Source organism: Belonocnema kinseyi, chromosome 5, assembly GCF_010883055.1.
Source record: "Belonocnema kinseyi isolate 2016_QV_RU_SX_M_011 chromosome 5, B_treatae_v1, whole genome shotgun sequence".
Classification (NCBI taxonomy): domain Eukaryota; kingdom Metazoa; phylum Arthropoda; class Insecta; order Hymenoptera; family Cynipidae; genus Belonocnema; species Belonocnema kinseyi.
Window position 1 is genome coordinate 123,069,736 of NC_046661.1, and position 18,825 is coordinate 123,088,560.

Here is an 18,825-nt window from a genome sequence, read left to right on the forward strand (position 1 = left end):
TAAAATTTAAGAAAAATATAAAACTTCTTCCAATAACTTTTTGAATAGAATAATTTACGGATCGAGTAGCAATTTGAGTTGCGAAATATTTTTAAAGATTAAAATTTCACTCAGATATTCGCACCTGCTAAACGTAATTTTAAATCAGAGATGTAACTTATTTTCAAAAGTATCGGATCAAGAGTGTTGGTTTTAAAAATAATATGAAACTTCTTATAAATTAAAAATCTTGACATTCTGAAATAAAATATTAAAGCCTTTAAGGGATCTTCAACGTTATACAAAAAAATAATAATAAACAAATTTTCTTAAGATTACTGAGAATTAAATTTCAATTAATAAATTAATAAATGTCAAAACATTTCAAACAAAATGCAAATTTTTGAAGATTTCGAACAAGAAAATTATAAACCTTTTAAGAATTTTGGAAGTGTTCAGAACACAATTTTTTCAACAAAATCCCTAGAAAAACTAAAAAAAATTTGGTAGAAAAATTAATTTAAAAATAATATTTATAAAGTTTTACAAAATGTTCAAAAAAGAATATGAAAGATTTTAATTCAAACTTTTTTAACTTTGTAGGATTTTCGAAAATTTATAGGAAAAATTCCAGTTGGGAAATAATAGCATAATTTGCATTAGATTCCTGGAAATTCTTAAATTATTTTCTAAAACTAATTCTTGAAAGAATAAAAAAAAAATTCAGAACAAATTTTGATATATAAATCACTTTTATGGCTCAGAATTCATTAAAATGATATAATCATTAAAACTTATAAATTATGGATGTATTGTTCAATTAATATAGCATTGAAAATGATATTGTCGATTTCTATTTTTTTTTCAATCTTTGAACTGTTCAATGTATAAAAGTTAAAAAATCAGAAGTTTACAGCTTAACGGCTTTGAATGACAAACTTTTTAATTAAAAGGTATTAAAAACTTCTAGTTCATAAGTGTAAATTATTTATCGATTGAAATAAAAAAGTTTTAAGCTTTAATTTTAAAAGTTTTGACTTTCAAAGTTGTCCACTTAGAGAAGAAAAGTAATTGTGGAAATATATCCTTTAATTTGGCGACATAGCTTTAAAGTACATGGTTTAAAAACTCTACGGTCAGTTGGGTGTTAATGATATTGGCATAACTTTTATTTTACAAATCCACTGAACAGGAAACGAAAACATCATTTTATGGTAACCCATGAAACAAGATGATAAAAAATATTATTGCAGCTTTTCTTCTTGCTGTATTCGCGTTATTACCTTTTTTCAAATCAATACTTTAAAAGCTGCAATACCAATTCTCGAAGCAATTATAAAATCGACTACAAGAGAAACGATGTTCTTGAGTAACGGGAAAAGTTATTTCCCTCGCGTACAATAGCAAAGAAAGCATTACATTATAAAAATAGTTATCTTTTGCCATTATTTATTTCAGACTCGAACTGGTTATTTTAGTTAATCAGGGGTGCACTTTTGGTTAACAAAAATTAAAATAGTAAAATGTGGTATGTCATGACTTAAAAAATTCAGAATATTTGTTCTTTTTTTAAGTACAAACGATTGATATAAATTAAATTTTATATTAGAATCTTGCGCCTAACAGAAAATTGGATGTAGCATTTCATTTCTAAATGGCCAAAACGAAAGATTGAGTTGAGTAGAATTCCTTCAAAATGTGTATCATTGAAATATTTAAATTGGTGCTCATCGAAAATATTGCGCCTAAATGAACTCGAATTCTATAAACTTTAATTGTTCTCTTCTTATTATCCGAAAAATCAGCAAGCTGGAATGATGATGGTATTGATAATGTCATTGAAATAATACCATGGCGTTAATCAATGAACGTTAATTTATTATATTATGGATTTGATAAAGTCAGAAAGTGCACCTTTCACATAAATAATATATAATTATCAACATGTGTTCAAAGCTAATATATAGTATTCTGTTCGTACTTAATACACTCTGTTTTGCAGCGTAAATTTGGTACGCAGAGGTGCTTTTGTTTTACATTCCTGTTTTTAAGTTGGCTCGTTTTATTAATTAAAGTTTAGAAACACATACGTGTAACATGAAGTCGTATTCAATTGATAATATATATTAAATTCTTTGGGATCAATGTTAAATCATCAAAACTCCACAACAAAATGCGATTAATAATTCGTAATTCATTAAAAAAGTATTTTTTAAGTAATGAAGAAACCTTGAACCTTTTTGAATTTTGATGTTAGTTTTAGTTTTTTCAGTAAAAATAATACAAATGTTCAAATCCATTACAATTAAACATTTTTATTTTGAAGCATAAATGGAGTTTTAAACCTTTTTAGTTTATTATACATATAAAAAAGTCAGAATTATTTATAATACTATTAAAGTTTGGAATCATTTGAAATTAAACAACTTTGTTGTTTAATTAACAAAATATTGTATGCTTTCAATTTTTCAAACTCAAATATTAATATAAATAGTCAACATTCAATCTTAAACATATAATGTAATATTAATATTAATATTTAACATTTAATATTTATTTATTTTTAATTTTTAACCAAATTAAAGGCCTAAATGTTTAAATTTGCTAATAGTAATGTTTTTGAAAAAAACTTGATCGCAAAAATGCAAACAACGTGGCAAATAACTTAGCATTTAACTCCTCTATAATTTGAAATTGATAGCGCATTTTTAAAGAATAATTAAAATCGTATACTTTCAAAGAAATAAAAGCTGGAAATAATGCATTCCACAACCAAATAGTGAAAACTTTTAAATTTCGAGCTTTTAAATTGCTGAAAAAAGGTATAATATGAATTTATAGTATTTAAAATTTAAAATTCAAATATTTCAGAATGTAAAAATTGAAAACTGTTGAACTAATTTGTTACAAATAAATTTTTTGAGATTTATCATTTTATCTGGAAATCTTGTCCCTTCAGTTAAAAAATAGCTTTTTTGTTTTGTTAAAAATTAATTTTTTGAACGAAAAGTTGAACTATTCTAGCTTTTTGGTTAAAAATTATTTTTCTTGGTATCAAATTTAATTGTTTAGAAGAAATTTGAACTACATTGTTAATAATTAATTTCTTTTGTAAAAGCTTTATCAATTTAGTTGGATTTATTCCTTTAGTTAAAATTCGATTTGCTTTGTTGAAAATTAATTTCCTAAATTGAAAATTTAAGTTTACCACTTTTTGTTGAAAATTTGTCGTTTTAAGTATAACATTCTAGTAGGTGTTTAGTTTAAAATTGATGTATTCTGTTGAAAATTATTTATTTTATGGTTAAAAATTAGTCTTTCTTGTTGAAACATCAAAATTTTAATTTTCCACAGGCGAATCTGCTACAAAATTCAACAGTTGAATTGCAAACAGAGGAATTTTCTACCGAATTCAACTGTTCAAAATTTAACAGTGGGATTTTCAACAGACACATTTTTTAGAAACTTAAACAGTTGCATCTTCAACCCACGAATTTTCTACAAAATGTATCTGTTGAATTTTCAACTATACTACGCGTTTAAAATTGGAAATTATTCTGTATTACAAAGTAAAAGTCAACCATTTCCAAATTTAGAGTGTTTAGAATTCAAAGTTTTTTTCTTTAAATTGTTGAAAAATCGCACAAGATTATATTTATAGCTTTTAAAGTAAAAAATGTACTTCTTTTAACTCTAAAAATTAAACATGGAAAAAATAATTTAAAATTTTCGAAACAGCATTAATAAATGAATATTTGTTAATTATCTTTCCAATTTAGCAAGCCCCTTTCCAAATAAATCCGAAAGTGATCGATTTAATTGCGGTAAAAATAAAACCAAGCCAGAACTAGGTATTAAAAAACGAATTATTTTAAATTGAATAATTTTCCACAGTGAACATCTCAAATTTTAAAAGTCGTGGCTTTAGAATAATTTTCAGAGACAAGTATTTTTAGAGAGAAGAATTCAAATAATTTAGAATTATAGATTTCAAATATTCTTAGAGACAAGTATTTCAAATTTTGATAATGAACATTATTTTGGTGATATTTTACAATCAGTTGGAATAAAATCCAGAAAATGTTAGAAAATAAATGCATTTTTTCACAATGTATTAGTAGTATGACTATTCAGGATTTTATTTTTTCTTCGACATGGGATTTTTATTCTCTAATAACTGGTCATACAAAAAAATGTTGAGAATTGACTAGGTGGCGGCTTTTTTCGAACATATTTGAGGGTGGTATTTCTCAAAAACCCCACATTAAAATTTTGGTCTGAAATAGTTACTACATATAGTACTACATATCTCTTCAGTTTCATTTTTGGTAAATCACTGCTTTACAATAATGTTTTGTTAGATCGAGTTTTCCCCGTTTTCTCGAAACAACGAGCGGTACAAAAAAATTTGACATAAGAGTTTTCAAAAGTTATAAAAAAAATATTTCTTGCTCTTTTTTGATATTTTGAGTCGTTCACGAAAAAAATCAAAATTAATATTTGAAGAAAAATTTTCCCGGCCTCAAAAATGTATTAGCCCACATAAAACCGATAGGATACATTTTTTATATTAGTGAAATGTTTGAAAACATTAGAAGAAATAAAAAAGGTATGTTTTTTCGTGAAATCTTATTCTAATGTTTTCAAAATTCGATAAAAAAGATAAATAAGATTTTCTGTAAGGCCTCAGCTTTCCCGATTGTATGTATTACCATCTGTTGATGGTACGTATTACCATCTGTTCTCAACAAAATTTCAATTAAGTCGGAGTTTTTTTTAAAAATCTACTTTCGACAATTAAAAAGGTATCATCGATTTTTTGATTTTTATAAAATTTTTTGAAATAAATTAGAAAAGCAAGTATTCCCACGTCGAATAAAAAAAATACTGAATATCTGCTCTCGTTCGGTAAATGCTGAACTTTACAACAAAAATAAAAACAAAATTGTTATTAAATTATGAAGTATGTATTTCTTTATTTTCACTATAAAAAAATATTTGAATAAAAAATCGTTCTGACACACTAAGATGAATCACTGCATAATTTGACCTTTCGACGAAAAATATTTTCATTTAAAAGTAGAAGTGGAAGCTGTTGCCCAAACGAAGATTTCTGTTACAGATATTTATTAACGTCCTTCTGAAAAAATGCTGAATTCATCAGCTTCTTGATAAATGTGATATGCCATTATTTAGCGAAATGTGCAAGTTCTGATAAAAATATTAATTAAAAATTAATGTTAACTTTGAAATGCCTATTATGGGACCCCGCATATAAATCTAAAAAATTTCTAAATATAAATTCAAACACTTGAATTCTGGAAGTGTCTGGAAATATCATTAAAAATCAGTAATGAGAGTTTAAAAATAAGAAATTTTAATCTGAACTGTCAACTTATATTTTCCTTAAGTATCACATCTTTAGCCTCAATGTCCATAAATTCGTTAACTATGCTTCTTAAGTAAATTATGTTTGTTAAGGCCTATACCGCTTTTTTGGTGTTAAAAAATTGTTTATTGAAAAAAATTGGCCCGACATATTTCAATCTGATTTGCAGGTCTCTTTTCAAGGCTTATTCTAGAAGAAAATGCATATGTTAAAGAATAAAATGCAGATTACTTAATTTATATGTCCTTATTAGTCATTGATGTTTACTTACTATAGAGATCGAAGAGAAATCGCTGAAGACTACGTTCCCCAGGTTCACCTTTTTATAATCTCTGAAAAGTTTTATAAAAATCGTTGCAAAAAATGATTGGACATAATAATAACCACATAAAAGAAATCTGGGATTTAAAAAATAAAATAAAATTAGTATTCCAAATGATTATACAGTTATAGAAAACAACGAAATTTTAACAAATTGGTTTCGAAAATAAATTTGGTTAGGTCGTTTTTTGAACTATGATTCACGTCATCTTATTTGCAATAAGATCGGCATAATGTATGGATTAGAAGACCAAGCTATCATATAAGAAATGCAAGATACCATAAGGATACCATTAGGAATTCTTTACTAAACCTCTAAATTAGCTCTTAGTATGTCAGTATCCCTGTAACTGTCGTGATCAATCAACCTGACGAAAAATTCGTCATCAGTACAAAGTAAAATGTAATAAAAAACAGAATAATCACAAGGATTTTTTCCTGTAAGTTCAAAATAACTCTTTTCTAAATACTAGACACAAAATTTGAAAACTTATTACCTAACTCTTTCATACATGATTTCTGTTTCAGATGAGATTCTTTTGGCTATATCGTGAATGATACGTTTTTAATTTTCAAACTAATTTTAAATTTTACAATGCATATTCTGGTCATTTAACTCCTTTTTTCTAATGAAAAACAATTATACTTGAACAACAACTATGATAACAAACAATTTAATTGAAATTTCAACACAGTCTTCAGCGATTTTTCTTTTATCTCCATAGTAAGTAAACATTAACGACTAATAAGCTTGTATAAATTAGGTAATTTCCATTTTATTCTTTAACATATGTATTTTCCTCCTATAATAAGCCTTAAGAAGGACCTGAAAATCAGGTTGAAACATGTCGGCAAATTTTTAAAAATAAGAAATTGTTTAGCACCAAAAAAGCGGTATAGGCCTTAACAAAGATAATTTACTATTTACCGCAAAAATACATTCATTTTTAAGTAAAGCAGCTGGGTCTGCAGTGCATGCCTCCTTTTAAAATAAATTTGAATTTGTTTTCCTTTCATTCTGAGGCTAATGTTCCAATTCCCCTAGCATTTCTGCCTCTTTAGCCGAACAAAGAACCGAAACAAAGGCAACGGAAGGTCCGGAGCAGTCCGAAGACACGTATCTAGTAGTTTTATCAGGTTGAGTGTTAATTGGCGTTCATCACCGAGTCGCTGTTTGTATACAGGATGATGGTATATAAAGCTGTCGGGGTGAGTTGTGGCAGTGCTAATTATCCCGTAGGAAAATTCTTTCACGAGCTCGGGCGCACTCCCCTCACCTAATTTTCTACTCCACATCCTTCCCCTTCCTCTTACCTTTACTCTGCTACTTTTTCTAACCCACACCCCTGCCCCTGTCTTACTACTACATTACCCCATATTACCCCGGCACACGGGCCAACACCCGAGCTCTTTTCTCGGCGAACGAAGCGTGTACAAGGTATATGGCACGTCCATAACTTCTGAGCGGGACTGTTAATTGGATTTTTCTCACTCTTTCATTTGTATGATCATAGCAACCCATGAATACCCCTATGACACCCCCACATTCCAAACCCAGAACGCTGTCCCTTTTTCTCACTTTATACTTATTAGCGTAGTGAAATTGTATCCTTTCAATTGATTTTCGTTTTGTTTCGATTTTAAAAATCGTAAAATTCAGACTAGTGTGGCAAGAAACAATAAATCGTGATTTGAGTCTCAGGTGGATTTGTTTTTATTTATGAGAACAATTTTCTTCTAGACGGTGTTTTAGAGCAAATAGTGAGAGAATTGATAAACAAAATAATCTTGAAATTTGAGAATATGAATATAAATCGAATAGGGTACGAAAGAAGTATTTAATAAGGATATGGGAAAACAAATGCAGGTGGTTCACAATGTGTTCCTCGCACACTGACAATTTAAAGCAAGCAGCAAAACTCTACGTGGTTAATTATACACGGCAAGATCCTATGCGAATTTATTTTAATTAAAATTTTTTCACTTCATTGGATCCTACACGTTAAAGCTCTACAAAAAGTTATAAATCAAGTTTTGCGTATCTGTGAATTCCGCACCATATTATTTATTAAATAATATTTAGAACGCTCTCCACACTTAAAAATGAACATCGTGAAATTCTAACAAACGAATTATCTTTTTTTTAATTTTAAAAACTTTACACAATTTAATTCTATACGCGGACATTCTACACACATAAATGCAAAACAATTATCAGAGTATTGTTGTGTGCAGAATTTTCATATGTAGAATTAACTTTTCTGAAGTTTTTAAAATTAAAGTGATATTATTAAATTTGTTGTTGAAAATTCTTGTCTAGATTATAATCGTGTGGAGTTAGTTTTAACAAAAAAATATTTATTTTTATTTTGTGTACAGAGTTTGAAAAAATTAAATTATATTCTGTATAGTTTACCTTTATCCCCAAAAATTATTTTATAACTTCGTGCCGAGTTTTGTGACGTAGGATTTGATTGTGAAGAGTTTCAGGTGTGAAATGAGTCTACAGAAGAAACTTTAAAACCTCTTGCAATTTGGGAAATCCGTTAAATTTGGTATATTTCTTAAAATACATTGAATCTCTTAGAACCCTTTACCCTCTTTGAAGATGGAAAAAAAACATTTAGCCTTTGAATAAATAATAAATTAATTAATTGAATTTTGCTTAAAAATGTCTGAAATATTTGGAAATCCCACAAAATTATTTGAAACTTTTTTATAGCTCTTAAAATTGTTTAGAGTTCCTTGAAATCTCTTAAAAATCTTGAAGCCCTTGAATATAATTTGAAATAAAGTTAGTTATTTAAAAATTCTTTTAAAAAAGCTCATAAAATTGCACATAAATCTTTAAAATCCCTCAACAATTTTCGAAGTTTGATGAAATTCTCGATAGGTGTACCTTAAAATCCCTTGAAATCTTTGGAACCGATGGAAAACCCTTTAAATTTCATTTAATTTATTTTCAAAAGCTTACTAGAAATATCTTAAAATACTGGTACATTCTACAAAATTCTTTAAAAGTTTTCTGTAAATAATTCGAAATAAACTTATTTATTTAATATCTGCGAAAAAAACTCGTGTAAACTCTCTAGAAATCTTAGGAATCCCTTGCAAGCCGTGGATACTAGATACATTCATGGAAATACCTTTAAATACATTGAAATCTTTGGTAACGCAAGAAATCCCTTGAATTTACATTTAATTTATTTTCCAGAGTGCACTAGAAGTCTCTTGAAATATTTGGATATTCTACAAAATTCGTTGAAATTGTTGTATATCTCTTAAAATCGTTTAGACTACTTTAAAATCCCTTAAACTCTTTAAGGCCTTGAATATAATTTAAAGTAAACTTATTTATTAAAGCCCTACCATAAAACCAGTTTAAATTTCTAGAAATCTTTCAAGTCACTTGCAATATTGGCAGAATTGATACAATCTTTAAATCTTGTGAAACTTTTCGAAATACCCAAAACCCTTTGAAATATAAAGCCCTTTTAGAAGCCTTAGCATCATTATACTTTGTCATTAACATTGTCTTAAAGACAGTTAAATCCCTATAAATCTTCGAAATCCTTTAATTTGGTGAAATTCCTTGAAATTCCCTGAAATTCCTTGAAATATTTAAAATTACTGGGACCCCTTTCAAATTAATTTTAAGTTAATTTATTTTTCAAAATTAAATAGAAATATCTTGAAATCTTCGGAAATATTATAAAATATTTTGAAATCCATTGAAATTTATTGAATCTCTTGATATTTTTTGAAATGCCTTTTACATCTCCGGAAAATGTCGAAATTCCTTGAAATACGTGAACATATTGGTAAATCTGGCGAAACACAATAAAATATTTTTTAATACAATAAAAATAGTTTAAATAGCCTTAAAATCAGTCAAACACCCTACAGATTCCTCAAAATCATGTAGAATAAATTGAAAGCTTCTGATATGTTAATTAGTATTAATATATTTATTAATTTCTATATTGATTTTCTTATAATGATTTTCTAAAATAATATTTCGAAAATCACAACAAAAAATTAATTGTAGAAATAGCATTATAGACCTATACTGAATCTCCTATATTTTTTCGAAAAGGGGGATTACAAGGTATTCAAAAATATTGCATGGAATTTTAAAGGATTACATAGAATTACATGAGAGTACATACGATTGCAGAGAGTTCAACTTGAATGTTTTTAATTCAAAGAAAAAAAAACAACTTTTGAACTATCACTGGACTGCATGGAATTCCAGAAGAAGCACTTAAAAAGCAGCCATCTGCGAGAAAATTCTTATTAAAGAACGGCGAGTTCTAAAAAAGGCCGGGCTTAGCTCTACCGAACGGTGAAAGGGACATCTTGAAAGAAGCAACCACATCCGAGGAAAGTTCTTGTCAATTATATAGCGCGGCCCCAAATGCGGAAATATTGACACAGAGAGTAATTAAAAAAGTACTTTTGAGACTAGTGAAAAGAACAGGCGAAAAGAAGATATTAAAAAAAAAACCAAATGTGGATAACGAGCTACTTCTTAATCGAACGGACCTCTAAAGCCTCTACAGGGAAGAAGTTTCAGTCGAAAAATTAGTTACAGAATACAGGTAGCACATTTTTTTAATTTAGCACTTAATTCCTTCACATATATTTTTATAGATTGAGCCACAGTTCAAAATCTCTTATTATCAAGACATAATTAAAAAAAATACAAAAAATAAAATTTCCAGTCTGACACAATGAGTATATCTACTACACTGCATAATCAACATCGACACTGAATACTCTTTCATCGGCATAATACCTCTTATAGCATTGAAATAGGAGCCTGTGTATTATCAAGTAAATATCAGTTAGTTGCGTTTGGCGCTTTTTTGTCTTAACAGATTAATACAAAATCTTATGCACATTCATTTCTCTGTCATTCGCTAAAAAAACTCAAGTATCCATAAATTTCACAAAATCCTTTTTTTTACCATTTTCAGAAATTATAATAAAGATTAATGTTAAAAGTGATTCACTTCTACTTTAATATTCCTATAATAACATCATTATACGAATATGCAGATAGAAGTAAATTATACTTTTGAAATACAATACTTCATTATTTTTATAAAAGAGATTATATCAGGTTTGAGAGACAATTCATATAAATAATAATGCAGAGAATGAAATATAAACCAAAGCCTTGATTGGCTTATCACTCTAATCGATATTCGAGCCCATACGATTTTCAAGCGAGTTTGATATCGAAAGCATAATCGATCAATAATTTTTAGGTTCATAATAGTTCAGATATCCATTCAGGATGAAATTTATATTGCTTATGAAATAATGACTGATACAAACCGTATCAGTTTAATTTTATTTGATAGTTTTCAATTGAATTTTAAATCCTATGAATTTCATGCTTCAATTTAACTGATAAATCCTTTCTGTAATAATATTCAACGCAGTCACTTGTCAGAGATGTCAGCATGAGCTCATGATTGTTTATGGTATATTTAGATTTCTGGTATTTATATTCTAATTAATTATGCTTTTCCATTTTTTCTTATACACTACTGGTCAGAATTTTGCGTTTAATTTTTTTACCATTGATTAATTGCTCTTAATTTCAAATATGCCAAAGCTTAAATGTCTCTTATTTAAAGTGTTATGTTCTCAGAATTCTGTATGAAATGAGCCCGAGATGAAGCCAATTTGTCTATTTTTTAAGTAGATATTGCAACAATATTGTAAATTTCAATTTTTCTTAAATTTGAACTAATATACAAAATAATCAACATTGTGTAATTTTCTTCTGCTCATTTTAAAGTTATATTGCGAAGACATCGCAACTGCTTACGAGCATAAATTAAAAAAAATTCTATCACAATGCATAAAATCAAAGTTTTAACAAAAAGATTGAAAAATTTCAATATTGTTTGTGATAAGCGCAATATTTTTGTTAATGAATGAAACATATAATCATAAAGTTTATATAACAGTACTTTAAAATATGTATTTATTTGATTTTCAATCTGATCTGCTTACAGATAAAATGTTTTCAATTTTTGCAACTTATTTACTACAACTTTACAATAGCTTTAAAATGAGCCTAAGAACATTACATAATATCTGTATTGTTTATATTACATTAGCAATATCTACTTGAAAAATAAACAAACTGGCTTCATCTGGGGCTCGTTTTATACAGAATTTTAAGATTATTTAAACCTGTAAAGAGAGAAATATTATTTCTAACATAATTAAAATTGAGAAAACTCAATCATCAGAAAAGGGGCGAATGTAAAATTCTGATCGGTAGTGTAACTTTGCTGATACATCAGATGTAATTACCCAAACAAATATATTTGTTTTTGTTTTCAATAAAATGTAATAATTTAAAAAAACTGTTCAAGTTTTCAATAATAAATTTATCAAGCTAGTACGCATTATGAAGGTTTCGTATGCCCACCTTAACATGTTAGAAAAATATTATGACAAAAAATGCGAACCATTATTCAGAACTTTAACATAATCCTCGTTGTCAGGTAACAGAAATATAATTATTATTTTGAATATTTCCAAATATCTGATTAATTTTCTATTGTAAATTATGTGTCTGAATTTTTCTAAAGTCATATGTAAGCCTGCTAAAAAATTACTCTCGTTTTTCGCAACAAATCATACATTATTTGAGATTCAAGTTCACATCGAAATATGCTTTTGACACAGTATTTATCAACTTCTCATTCTCGCAACACAAAAGATCAATCTTGCAGTACGAATGCTGTTCAAGTTATTTTTTCTTTTTCTATCTCATTGATTTGTTCTGGAAGCGAGTAGTGAGAAGAAGTGTAAGCTTGATGCTCAAATCCTCTCAGCTTGTTATGTTACGTGAAAAAAAAAAAATATATATATATATATATATATATACATGGTGGACCCAATCGATATCCTAACGGTCTACGATGTACACTTAAGTATCGAAACCAGTGACAAAAACGAAATAAAAAGTGGAGGGCCGCTATTGCCGGAGGAGTGATTGGTGTCGAGAATCGAGAAGGTTTGATTTGATTCTAGTCTTATTGTTCCACGCGCTTTTTAAATCACGTTGGAAAAAATGAATAATGATTGTTTGATTTTTTTCTTAGGTGAATTAATTTAACCGTAACGTAGGTTCTCGAAATATTAATCAAATCGTAATAAATCGTAGGATTTTTGATTGTAAAAGGAGTTGGAAGGAATCGAAAAGGCAATTCTGATAGCGTTTTTTATTATTTTTTATTTATGTTATTATTTATTGATTATTGTGCATAGGATATTGAAAGTTTTTCTAAAATTTAATAAAATAAATAAACAAATTTTAGAATTAAAATATTGGTCTGTTTTAAATAATGGAGAATGTTTCTCTCATAATAGTTATACCAATCGACAAATCTGCATATGTCATAATTTTATTTGTTTACGGAGCCCTGTTAAATAACGCAATCATTTTTTCGTTTTAGCGAATAAATCTATGAACCTTACTTAAATTAGGTAAATTAGGTAATTAGATTTTCAACTAAAAAATATGAATTTCAAACAAAAAAGTGTGATAGTTGACTTATGAACTAAAAAATGAAATTTGAAAAAGAAAAATTTATTTTAAAATCAAAAAGACGATTTTTGGCATCAAATCAAGATTTTTTAGCTATGGAAAAACAAAAAAATTTACCTAAATTGTTAAAACATCAAGCCATAGGATGAAATTTTTATATAAAAATTCAATTTTTAACCAAAAAGTATGAAGTTTCAGCAAAAAATTAATTTTCCACAAGATAGTAAAATTTCTAACTAAAGAGATAAACCTAAATTAACAACAACAACAAAACATTTTTCAGCAGAGTAGTTGAACTTTTAACCAAAGAGATGAATTTTTAATTAAAAGCATGAATCTTTGACCAAAAATGATTTTTTTTAAAAGAGTTTCAAACAAAATTTCCAAACAAAATGGTTTAATCCTCAAACAAAAAAGATTAATTTTTCTACAAACAGTTGCATTCTTATCCAAGAAGATGAAATTTCACCTGAACCATATACATTTTTTAATAAAAAAAAATTTTAACAACAAAGACTTTGCATTTTTATCCAAAAAGGTTTTTTTTTTAGTTTCACTTATCGACATCAAAATATGAGTTTTAAACAAGAAGTAAACTTTCTGAGAATATACTTGAGTTTTTAGCTACAATTTTTATCGACAATCATTAATTGCTACCAGAATGTTAAACTTGTAATATTTTTAACCAATATTCCGGGAGCTCGCGAAAATTCTATGGACGTCATTTAAGCACTCACAAAAATTTTAGATTCTTTTGTTCTCATAGTCAGCAGTTCGAAACAGTTGACTGGCTAGCAGCTGTTGGTGCATTTTGAAACAATTTATCGTTAAACTGGTCCTAAATTCGAGTGAAAATACGTCATTTTAGTACTTTTAAAACCCATTGGAAATGATTGTTTGAATGCTAAGAACAAACAAAAAATTTGACTGGCAGCTTCTCGATGATGCCAAAGTTGACTGGCATACTGTCAAACATGTCAAAAATTCGAGTGAAAAAACGTCATTTTAGATCTCTTAAAACCGATTGAAAATGATTGTTTGAATGCTAAGAACTAACAAAAAATTTGACTTGCAGCTTCTCGGTGGTGCCAAAGTTGACTAGCATGCTGTCAAACATGTCAAAATTTCAAGTGAAAAAACATTATTTTCAAACTCTTGAAACCCATTGGAAATGATTGTTTGAATGCTGAGAACTAACAAAAAGTTCCACTGCCAGCTCCTTAGTATTGCCAAAGTTGACTGACAGGCTATTAAGCATTTAAAAAATGACAGGATTAAACCAGAGAAACAAACTGATGCAATACGATTGCAAAGAAATGAAAACCTACTTTTTGTGAAGCCCCCTTATGTGCAGCAGGCCGTATAGAAACTGTTTTTTAGAAAGATTTTACAAACTTATTATTTACAGCCTACTAGTCAACTTTGGCACCACCGAGAAGCTGCCAGTCAAATTTTTTGTTAGTTCTTAGCATTCAAACGATCATTTCCAATGGGTTTCAGGAGTACTAAAATGACGTCTTTTCACTCGATTTTTTGACCAGTTTAACGATAAACAGTTGCAAAATGCACCAACAGCTGCTAGCCAGTCAACGAGTTTCGAACTGTTGACTATAAAAACAAAAGAATCTGAAATTTTTGTGAGTATTAAAATGACATCCGTAAAATTATCACAAGCTCCCGGACTATTTGACATTTCCTTTTTAACTGTTGTTCGCTAGGTTTTTATGCTCGCCATATTTCTTTGGCGCATAGAGTTAAATTTCTCTACTTCTTGCCCCTTAAGCTGTTACGTAATTTAAGTACGGTCTCATAGTGGCTACGAAATTGCTATATTCTTGAAATTAAGAAAGTTTTCTCTTACAAACGTTACACACATTTTTAAATCTTATAAACAAAAAATAAAAATGACATTTTTTTATGAAGATAGCTGTAAATATCGTGTACAATTATATCAACTAAATATGTTTATTGGGCCTGGCAACATTCCTAATACTGTGATCAAAATTCTTGAAAATTTCAGATTATTTTTTTTGTAATTTTTACGATTTTGAATAAATCAATCTCAATCTGTTTTGTTAAAAAAGCACGTACTTTATTAAACCTATGTACATAATTATTTTTCTCACACATAATAAAATCTACATTCCTAATAAATTTCATGATCCTGCTTTAACTTGTTTTTGAGTTTGAATAAGAAATAGCGTTCTTAACACATAAACACGGATGTTTTAAAACCATAATTTTTTATTTCAAGGTTCGAATTACATGAAAAAAAAACAAAAATAGAGTTAGAGAATTTTCATCGTTAAAACGGTTTCCTTATCAGGTAGCAATATATTTGATATATTTCCAAGAAATTCTGTACTCACAGCAAATTCCGATAAATTCAATTAAATTCCATCGCATTACATCTGATTTCTAAAAACTTAATTAAATTCCATTGAATTCCAGTGAAATAATAATGCTTATTTTCACTGAATCAATTCAGTAAGTATGTTTACTGATAAACAGTAAAATAGCAATAATGGGCAGTGCAATTTCCACTGAATTTAATCTGCAAATTGAGAATTTTACTAATTTGGTACTAATTTTATTAACTGAAATGTTTATGGCTAATTATATCCGCTAAATCTCAATGGCACAGTGTAAGAGTGAATAGAAATTTAATGGTATTCTCTTTATTAAGTTAGAATTGCCCTGAATTATACTGTTTTTCTTCAATTCTGTTGAGTTAGGTTGAATTCCTTAAACTGCATTGTGATCACTTGAATACTTCTAAATTCAATGCATTTTAGTTTAATACTCGATTTTTTCGGTATAAAATTAATATTTTTGGTTGAAGAGTCATAATCACAATAGAAAATTAATTTTTTTGTTGAAAATTGATTTTCTTAACTGAAAATTAAGCAATTAAAGTTTCTTGGTGGAAAACATATCTATTTGGTTCAAAGTAACTTTTGTTTTGAATATCCGTCATTTTAATTAAAAGTTTATTTATTTTCTTGAAAATTTATCTAATTTAAAAAAAATAAGTTAAAAATATTATTTCTTTTAACTGAAAATCCATCTATTCCATTTTTTTATATTACCTTTTATAGTTGAAAATTCAGGTATTTTGTTAATGATTCGTCATTTTTGATATAAGAAAAGTTTTGTACCGGACGTTTTTTCTTATTTTTAAATACCATTAAACACGATTTAACAGTGTATTGTCATCAAAAATCGAGTTAAATCTCCTATTCCCTTAATAATTGTATATCAGACATATATCTTTCAATGGACGAATTGAACCTGAACGCATATCAAACTTTTTTGCCCTTTATGAGGACTTCTGGTTCCGGACTAATCGCGATGCGCAGTGACAAGTCTGTGTGAGCCTGTGTGATTTTATGTCTCAACTTTATCAGGAGGATCTCTACAGAAGACCAGTAACTTCTTATGGGCCATATCTTTATAATTTTTTTGTTTAGTTACATGTACGTAGTTTATTTGTGAAATTAAATGACTTGGAATTCTGAAATTTATATAAAACTGATTTTTTAAAAGAGCATTCTTTCTTGTTTCGTACATTTTGAGTAGAAGAAGTCGATTATATGGTCAGATATAGACGCACACATAGCACAAAGTCTCTTTCTATATCCAATAGTTATAAAACCAGGATGCTCTATAATTTAATGGGGTACTTCTAGAATAGTTTGAACACTAGAGGCAATCACTTTATTGTATATGTACCTCGAGATAAGAATAAGATTTTCAAGAAACGAATATGAACAGAACCAAGTTGTAAATCGGCTAAATCAACAAAGTTTTACATTAGTCATAAAAAGGAGATAATTCTGTCATTCTAAACTAAAAGGAACCCAAAATACAATATATTTTTTTAATCCGAAGATATTAAATATTTGATTCATAAAAATAAATTTATCTACGTATACTATCAATCTGATTTACCACTTTTGTATTATTTAGATCTTTTAGATTTTAGATCATCATCATTCATTTTGTTTTTTTCGTGCTGGCCCGATGATTATATAATGACTTCTTTTCTACTAAAATTCAGATACATGACAAATTCGACTTTTGACAGTTAAATTAGCAAGGTAGAATTTTAAGCAGTATGTTGTTTTACGCCAGGTATGCGAGACGTTTAAGTTTTAAACATAATTGTCTTGAAGTAGTATAGGTCGTTATAAGTCGGTCAAAAGAGATAGAGAGTAGTATAAGTCAATTTGTATCGAGTGTACTCTTTAACTAGTAGCATAAGTCATTTCTAGTCGGGCATTTGAGAACTAAGGAGTGTACTTAAACTTATAGTTAGAAATAATGAATGTCAATTAGTGTAAGTCGTTTACGACAGCGAGACCGTGCCGCAAATACTATAAAGTTTCCCATTGATTTAAAGTAAGAAAAAGGTAACTACTTCTTAATGTGTGATTTTAGTGTAAAAGCAGTCCAGGGAATAAGAATCAGTCATAATTGAGAGTTTCGCGTAATACAAAGATCAATGATGAGCCTAAAAAAATACTTTTCCCAACAATTATTATGAATTACTATACTTTTTATTTTAAATAATTTTAAAATGATTTTTGATTATAAGAAAATTATTTTATTTTTAAATTTATTTCCTGCAGTAATCTCAAAATAGGTATATATTAGAAATTTTAAATGTCTTATTATAATAACTGTCATGAATTTAATTATTTGTTTTCATAATTTTTAACTTAGTTTTTTTAACAATTAACAATTGTATAAATATTTTGTTTTTTTATAAAAATTTGTAAATCGTAGTAGAGTTTAGGGGAAAACATTTATTATTAAGTATAAGAAGAAACTTTTTTATAAAGTTCCCTGCAGACATTTTTAAATAAAATTTAAAGAGTCACCTTAAAAACTGCTTGTTAAATTTTTGTTTATATTTCTAAAATTACCATACTTGGCCAACTTAAAGTTCATACATTCATAGAACTAAATGTACTTGAAACATTTTTCACATGGAAGACATTTCTTGTGGGATTTCATTTGGTGTCTAATAAAATAAAATAATAAGATTGGGACGCGGATCGAATGGAATTTAAATTATATGGCAGAGCCGTAGAATAAAAAAGGGAAATAATTGTTTTGATAATTTTGATTAAAACGTTATTAATTTAATGAATGAAACATGCATTATTGCTTAATGTTTGTGAAAATTTTAGTTCTTCCCCTGTATTAATTTCTCAACCGGAATCTATCCAACCGATTTAAATTAAATGTTTATAAAATGTTTGTGCTAACATATTATCGATACATATTGCAATAATAATCTTCAATGTTTTTTTTTTAATTTTACGAATTATGTCAATGTCTGAATTTCTTTTTTTTTGACTAAATCCATAAAATGTAAAAACCATTCGAATGATCTGAAATGCTTGAAAAACGAATCAGGGATTTGTTGATTAATCATTTCTATTATTTGAAATAGAAATATAAATTTATTTTTCATAATTATGTTGCTTACACTTTTATGGAAAATTCATCTTTTTTTGTTCGAATTAAATTTTTTCTGACTGCATTCAAT

At 27.6% G+C, this 18,825-nt stretch overlaps 1 protein-coding gene across 1 annotated transcript in view; it reads right to left on the reverse strand.

Annotated features, from left to right (window-relative positions):
• The window catches only part of LOC117173867 (hemicentin-1-like), a 208,528-nt gene that overhangs the window by 161,840 nt on the left and 27,863 nt on the right, over nt 1-18,825 (reverse strand). The window lies entirely within an intron of this gene.